General features: G+C 43.3%; 1 protein-coding gene across 2 annotated transcripts in view; it reads left to right on the top strand.

Moving 5' to 3' along the window:
• The first annotated feature begins 1627 nt into the window (after positions 1 to 1627).
• XRCC6 (X-ray repair cross complementing 6) overlaps positions 1628 to 7373 on the top strand; it is a 43527-nt gene continuing 37781 nt past the window's right edge. Inside the window, exon 1 of one of the 2 annotated variants that reach the window (XM_070756026.1) lies at positions 1628 to 1788. The gene's annotated coding sequence lies outside the window, so the exon portion shown is untranslated. The remainder of the gene's footprint in view (positions 1789 to 7373) is intronic. The other variant, XM_070756030.1, reaches the window with a different exon arrangement.

Raw genomic sequence — 7373 nt, 5'->3', positions numbered from 1 at the left:
AAGTACACAAAATCGACAAGAGTCAGTGCCACCCAAGAATTTCTTGACAGTTTTGAGACTCAAGGCGAGGCTTTTTTCAACTGTATAGTGACAAGAGATGAAACTTGGGCTTGTCACCACAGAGAGCAAACATCAATCAATGCAGTGGTGCCAAAACCATTCTCCTTCAGCCAAAATATTCAAAACTCGGCAATCGATGAGAAAAATCTTGGGCACCCATCGCAAACAAATCTTGGACACATACTATTTACATACATATTCCTTTTTTTGCATTGCATATGTATGTATGATACTCACATTATTATCTATTTTTTATTTCTATTTTCTAATCAGATACACCATCTGCTCCAAACTTTGTAGTATTCTGATTCATCTCTTTCATGTAGCTCCATTGTCAATTTGTCCATTTTGGCGCATTCTAGTACTGTATTTTACTAATAATCTTTACATCTGATGGGCAGTCGCCCTGTTTCCAGTGTTGTGCCAAAATAAGCCTAGTGGCTGTCAGTATATGCATTATTATATATTGAATTTCTTTATTCATTTTTGCTTCTGGGATACCAAGAAGGAATTTTGTACTAATACATCTTGGATTTTGGACAGGTCTACCACTTATGATAGTAGCTACCCTGCTTATATCCACATCTCCAACATTGTGCTGAACAATTTGGATACATTATGGCCAATCTCATTGGTGATAAATGCCAACAATAAAACATTTTATAAAGATTGTTTTTGTACACTACCAATTTTGTTTACTTGTAATTCTTTTCCCATATTTTCTCCCAAAGGTCTAATTGTATGGTATACAGAAAATTTCTAGCCCAGCTAATCGTTTGTTTCACAATTCTTCTTCCATTTTAAATCTTAGAAATATATTGTATGCTTTGGTAATCATTTTCCCCCATTCCTAGCTATCTGTAAATACAAAATTGTTCTACATCTTTTTTATATCTTGTTTTGATTTGCAAATAAGGCCACCAGTCAATCTTTATTCCTTGATTTTTTTCAATGTCTGTCAACAACTGTGGCTATGATATAGCCAAATGCCCTACACCTGAGTAAGATGGTGAGATATTCGGAACTATTAGATGAACAAGGAGCACTAAAATCAGAATAGGAATGGTTTTTTTTTAATGAAGCAAATTCACAGACGGCATACTAAAACATAGATAAAGCTAAAGATACAGAGTTGAACTCAGATCTTGGTAATGGATTGTTGATTGTTTCAGGAAAGATGTCATCTGGATCCTAGCAAGTCTGCACACTAAATTTCCTGTTTAATAATTTCTCTGAGCAAAGGCAGAAAGTTGGCATATACCACTTAATTATATTTAATGGAAATACTGGTAATATTAGGGAATTATAACTTTTTATTTAAAATATCAGTTGATCTAGTCTGGAAACATTATCTTAAAATCTGGAGCTTTAAATACTTTCGGCTCACTCCTAAAAAAACAAGTACAAGGTACTATAGCAAAGCCGCATTATGACTGTTTTAAACCTAACAGTGAATATTTATCCATCTTTAATTAAGGTATGTGTGCTGATAGGCAAAACAGTCCCCGTGATATCTGAACGTGTGTGGCAACCAGCAGCTTAATGACACACCCTGATCCCTTTGCTCCTCCGTAACCTAGGAGAAACAAACAACAAACCAGTTTTATCACTTTAATGTGGAAGACTCAAGATTATTTAAAGATCAATTTCCTAACTTTACTCCCAGCTATCAAATATTGGGCAACAGCTATCGTTTCATGATACAAAAGAAAGATCAGCATCTGAAAGGTAAGCTTTGATATGTATTTCCCAGCTGTGAAAGCAGAAGATGGGGTGAAATTATGAAAAGGAGGAATAGTAGATTTGGAACTTCAGAGAAGATATGAGTCTGTGTTTTCTGAAACAAATCTTTTATTTTCTAGATACAATTTTATGGAATTTCTGATCAGGTTTTGGTATGGGAATTCCCCTTTGGTATGATGGGAAAAACTGCCATTGTTTCTGAGACAAGTGACTGCAATGTTCTGACCACAACCTTACATTTATTGCTCAGGTCTAGACTGAGCAGGGAAATGAGATGAACTTAATTTATTGCTATGGATTAGGGTCTTTGATTAGTCCCTGTGGGCTACAAAGGCAGGATTGTTATTTGTTTGTTTGCTTGCTTGTTTATTTATCAATTAGATTTCTGTGCCACCCTTCTCAAGGTGACTCAGGGCGGCATATTTTATTTTATTCATTTATTGTGTTTATATTCTACTGCAACTTGAATAGAAGGAAAAATATTAGTGGGTTACAAAGCCAGCCATAGTACTAGCATCTCTTTACCTGAGCTTACAGGTTTGACCGGTTTCCACTGCCTGCCTGGTGCCTGCCTATCTATCTATCTATCTATCTATCTATCTATCTATCTATCTATCTATCTATCTATCTATCTACCTACCTACCTACCATCTATCTATCTACCTACCTACCTGTTGTGGTTAGCTCTGGCCTAGCTCCTGCCCCAAGGAATGTGCAGGTGGGTGTGGGGGAAACATCCACATGCCACAGGCCTGTTTTACTCCCGATGGAATCTGCCGACAAAGCCTCCTCTGACCAAGGAAGCGTAAGTGATAGGGAAGAGGGGAGTTTGGCAGACAGCCCAGGAGATCAATCATCTGTATCATCCCTGGATTTTGAACAAGAATTAATGACACATCCACGCATGCGTAGAGTGATGCATAGGAGACAACAACTGAAGGATTATTACAAGAGAAAATGAGGCCACCTGTAGCTGGGTGGGGCTGCTGTAATTAGTGCTACAGATAAAAGTGCAGCCTGGTGTTTTACCCTCATGGCAGTTTATCTGATTCATTGTTTCGTCAAGATCGTGGTTTTTGTGCTGTTCAAGATTGTGTGTGGACTCTCTGGACTTTAGAATTGGACTCAATTATTGGGTGAGCAATTGGATTGCATTTAACCTGTGCCTTGTGTGTACCAGAAAATCCCTTTGACATTTAAAATGGGAGCTGTTTCTGTTTTTCTGTTTATAAAAACTGGACTAATTACCCTGTAATTACGGGCGGTTGAAACACGCTGGCAGAACACCTACCTACCTACCTATCTATATCTGGGCTTATATGCTGCCCAATAGACTGTATCCCTCTTAAATGAGATATCATTTGATATCACAATCACAAATGGGTTTGTGAGGCAGGAGAAATATGATCCTTTGAAGAATGAGCTGGTTCTATTCATTGGGATTTATCAATGCTGTTACCCTATACATAGAATTCATGTAAGGCGACTGCATAGCTGCTACGGTTTACCTACTAACTGCTAGACTGGGTATACAACTGTGTGTGGGTATGCATGTCTAAGTTTAAACACATGTGGAGCCTCTGCCTACCAAATAGCTTTGGTATGAATGGCTTCAGGAATGAAAAACTTGTTCTGGTGCATTTCTGTTAGAATGATCCAACTCCAGAAATTGAGAAATAATAATAGATCACAAGTTACGTTGCTTGAAGTTTTGGTCTATGTCCAAACAGGCAATCAACTAGAAAGTAGACAAATTTATTGTTCCCAAACATTTTCCTGGCAAATAATTATAGCTGTTGTAGCTACTCTGATTTTAAGTTCGTTGAGTGGATGAATGGGCAAAGGTGTTGTTCTGTCGAGCTCTCTGGTAGAATCCTCCCAAAAATGCACAGATACAATTTCAGACACACACACATGTTTGAAAATTCAAAACAATGTTCTTTATACCGAAAATGCAAATAAACAGAGCACTCTTTTTGTATAGCAATGAGCACTTGTCTCCAAACAAATTGGTAATTTGTACAAGTCCCTTATCAGTTCTGTGATACTTAGCTTGCAGCTGTGAGGCAATTCACAGTCCTTCTTCTTTCACAAAGTGAAACACACTTTGCTCTGGGTTAGTTTCAAAGCGGGGAAAAATCAGCACACAAAGATCAAAGTCAGCAAAGCAGGCATGAAACACAACAATCAGATAATCCTCCACAATGGCCAAACCCACAGACTGCTATTTATAGCAGACTCACTAATTACCACAGCACCACCCAACCACAGGTGGCCTCATTTTCTTTGATAATAATCTCTGTTGTTGTTGCCTATGCATCGCTCTCCGCATGCGTGGCTGTATCATTAACTCTTGTTCTGAATCCAAGGAGGAGCTAGATAATTGACCTCCTTCTGAGCTGTCTGCCCCACTCTCCTCCTCCCTGTCACTCATGTCTTCTTGGTCAGAGGAGCCTTCATCAGCAGATTCGACCAAGGGGGGGGGCAAAACAGGCCTGCAGCATGTGGATGTCTCCCCCACATCCACAGTCCTTGGGGCAGGGGCTGGGCCAGAGCTAACCACAACAGGTGTCATCTCAGATATTGGTAACAGAATGCTTAACTTGACATTAGATTTTTAAACACTACTTCAGGGGTGGATTCTCCTTATCTTCCTCACTGGTTTGCATTGCGATGGAAGTGCACATTTTCCATACGGGGGTCGCTTCGCTCGCATCCCTTCCTGAAAATGATCATCTGCGCAGGCTCATTACTTTAAAAAAAATCCCTTCCACATTGCAAACAAGGCAAGGAGCACGGAAAACAGTTGTGGAGCAGCAATTCAATCTGCTATCCTGGATCAGCTGGGTTTCGGAAGCAAAAATAAAGGCCAATATAACTCAGAGGCGGGGGGGCCGACACTTTCACAGACACATAGAACCGATTTGCTCTCGGTTTGGAGTCAGAGCTACCGGTTCTAAAGAATCAGTCTGAACCGGCCCCAACTCACCACTGCACTTCTTTTATTATTTTTATAAATAAACATACAAATACTTTCTCATTTTCTCCACAACTCTATTGAGCTGAGAACGATAAGCCCCAAATCACCCAGGTTTTATGCCTAAAGTGGGACTAGAACTTATAGTTTTCTGGCCATAAAATACTTTCCAGCTGAGTTATTCCAAGTTAGGAGTACCTTTGATATTCTGGTGTTAAAAGAAAATGGATTTGTTGACCATGGGAATTATATAGGTATACATGATTCAATTCTTAGCATTAGATAAGTTACAGATGTCTGGATGACTGCAGCCAGGGCCACCATCAGGAATTTTGGGGCCCCATACAGCCTAAGTGTCTGGGCCCCCCCCGTCATTTTAAAACTATTTTAAGTCGCCAAGCTACTCCATCCCCCGGGGATCATTTCCCGCTTCACGCCAAGCGAGGCGGTCCCATAGGCCAGTGTTTCCCAACCTTGGCAACTTGAAGATATCTGGACTTTAACTCCCAGAATTCCCCAGCCAGCGAATGCTGGCTGGGGAATTCTGGGAGTTGAAGTCCAGATATCTTCAAGTTGTCAAGGTTGGGAAGCACTGCCATAGGCTATTTCAGGAACTGGGTTAAGCCGATTGTGTGGACTCGTCCAGGAGAAAGAAAGAAGCGGGAGTGACAAGGGAAAGAAAGATCCTGGCATCGGTCAGGCGGAGCGAGGCTTATTTACGGCTCCTTGGCACTTCTCCCTTCTTGTTGACAAAACCATGTGCTTTCTAGCGAGGGGAGAGGGGAGGGGGATCCCACACCCGGCAGCCACCGAAGAGGAGCTGGAAAGGACGAGGGGAGAGAAAAAGCAGGGTACCAGCAGTCAGGCGGGTGTCTTGAGGGGGCACTCCCATCTGGAAGGAAGGGAAGAAAGGCGAGGGCGAGCTATGAAGGAAGGAAGGAAGGAAGGAAGGAAGGAAGGAAGGAAGGAAGGAAGGAAGGAAGGAATGGTAAAAGGGGGCGATCAAGAGAGGAATGGGTGAATGAATGGACGGAGGGTGGGAAGGAAGGAAGGAAAGAGGGAAGGGATAGGAACAGAGGAAGGGTGCAAAGTAAGCAAGGAAAGGTGTGAAAGGGGAGAGGAAGAGAGGAAGGAGTGAAAGAAGGGAGTGAGGGAGGAAAGAAGGGAGGAAGGAGAAGGAAAGCAAGAAATGGAGGGAGGGAAGGAAGGAAGGAAAGAAAGAAAGGGGGAAGGGACAGGAACAGAGGAAGGAAGCAAGGAAATTTATGAAAGGGGAGAATAAGAAAGGAAGGACTGAAGGAAGGGAGGGAAGGAAGAAGGTAGGAAGGAGAAAGAAAAGAAGAAATAGAGGAAGGGAAGGTAAAAGAGAGAAAGAAAAAGAGAAAGAAAGAGAAAGAAAGAAAGCAAGAGAAAGAAAAAAAGAATGAAAGCAAGAGAGAAAGAAAGAAAGAAAGAAAAGAAAGAAAGAGGAAAGAGAATGAAAGAGAAATAAAAAGAGAGGGGGAATGAAAGAAATGGAAAGAGGGAAGGAAGGAGAGAAAGCAAGAGAAAGAAAGAAAGCAAGATAAAGAAAAAAGAATGAAAGAGCAAGAGAGAAATAGAGAAAGAAAGAAAAAGAAACGAAAGAAGTTGTGATTTTGACTATGCCGGCTCATTCCCTCCCCCGCTCCCCACAAACCACCTACCCCTCTACCGCAAGAGGGAAGAGCCCGAGGCGCCGGGTTCTTCCCTTTCTCCGTCGCCCGCATCCTTGCCGCGGTGACTCACCAGGAGAAGGCTGGAGACCCACGCAGCTCCTCGGGGGGCCTTGCGGAAGGATGCTTTCTGCGCGGGCGGAGGCCAAGAGCTGAAAAGGGTGCGCCTTGCCCACCCTCGCCGGAAGAGCTGCCCATCTAGGCAAGGGACGCCTCGGGGAAGGAGGGCAGGGCGGGAAGGGAAGGAGGGGGCTGGTGGGGGTTTAGGAAAGGGGAGCCCGCCGGGCACGAGGGAACGCTGGCCGCGCAGGGTTCTGAGGCCAGCCTTGCAGCTCCTCGGCGGGAGGAGCCGAAAGCCACTGGGAGAGGACTGGGCTCAGCAGGAGAAGCGCCGCCCTCCCCCATTATTCAATTTCCCCGGGCCCGGTACGCCGCTCCCAGTAATATACCCGTCTATCGGCGGCCCTGACTGCAGCATCCATTTGTTGCACAGAATCATGAAAATATTTTCCCCCATTGAACACATATACAGTGATACCTCTACCTAAGAACGCCTCTACTTACGAACTTTTCTAGATAAGAACCGGGTGTGCAAGATTTTTTTGCCTCTTCTCAAGAACTATTTTCCACTTGCAAACCTGAGCCTCCAAAACTGTAACCCGGAAAAGGCAGGGAGAAGCCACCATGGGGCCTCTCTAGGAATCTCCTGGGAGAAACAGGGCTGGAAAAGGCAGGGACAAGCCTCCATGGGCCTCTCTTGGAATCTCCTGGGAGAAACAGGGCTGGAAAAGGCAGGGACAAGCCTCCATGGGGCCTCTCTAGGAATCTCCTGGGAGAAACAGGGCTGGAAAAGGCAGGGACAAGCTTCCATGGGGCCTCTCTTGGAATCTCCTAGGAGG

The sequence above is a fragment of the Erythrolamprus reginae genome, chromosome 6 (assembly GCF_031021105.1).
Source record: "Erythrolamprus reginae isolate rEryReg1 chromosome 6, rEryReg1.hap1, whole genome shotgun sequence".
Lineage (NCBI taxonomy): Eukaryota > Metazoa > Chordata > Lepidosauria > Squamata > Dipsadidae > Erythrolamprus > Erythrolamprus reginae.
This window is presented reverse-complemented; position numbering and strand designations above follow the sequence as displayed.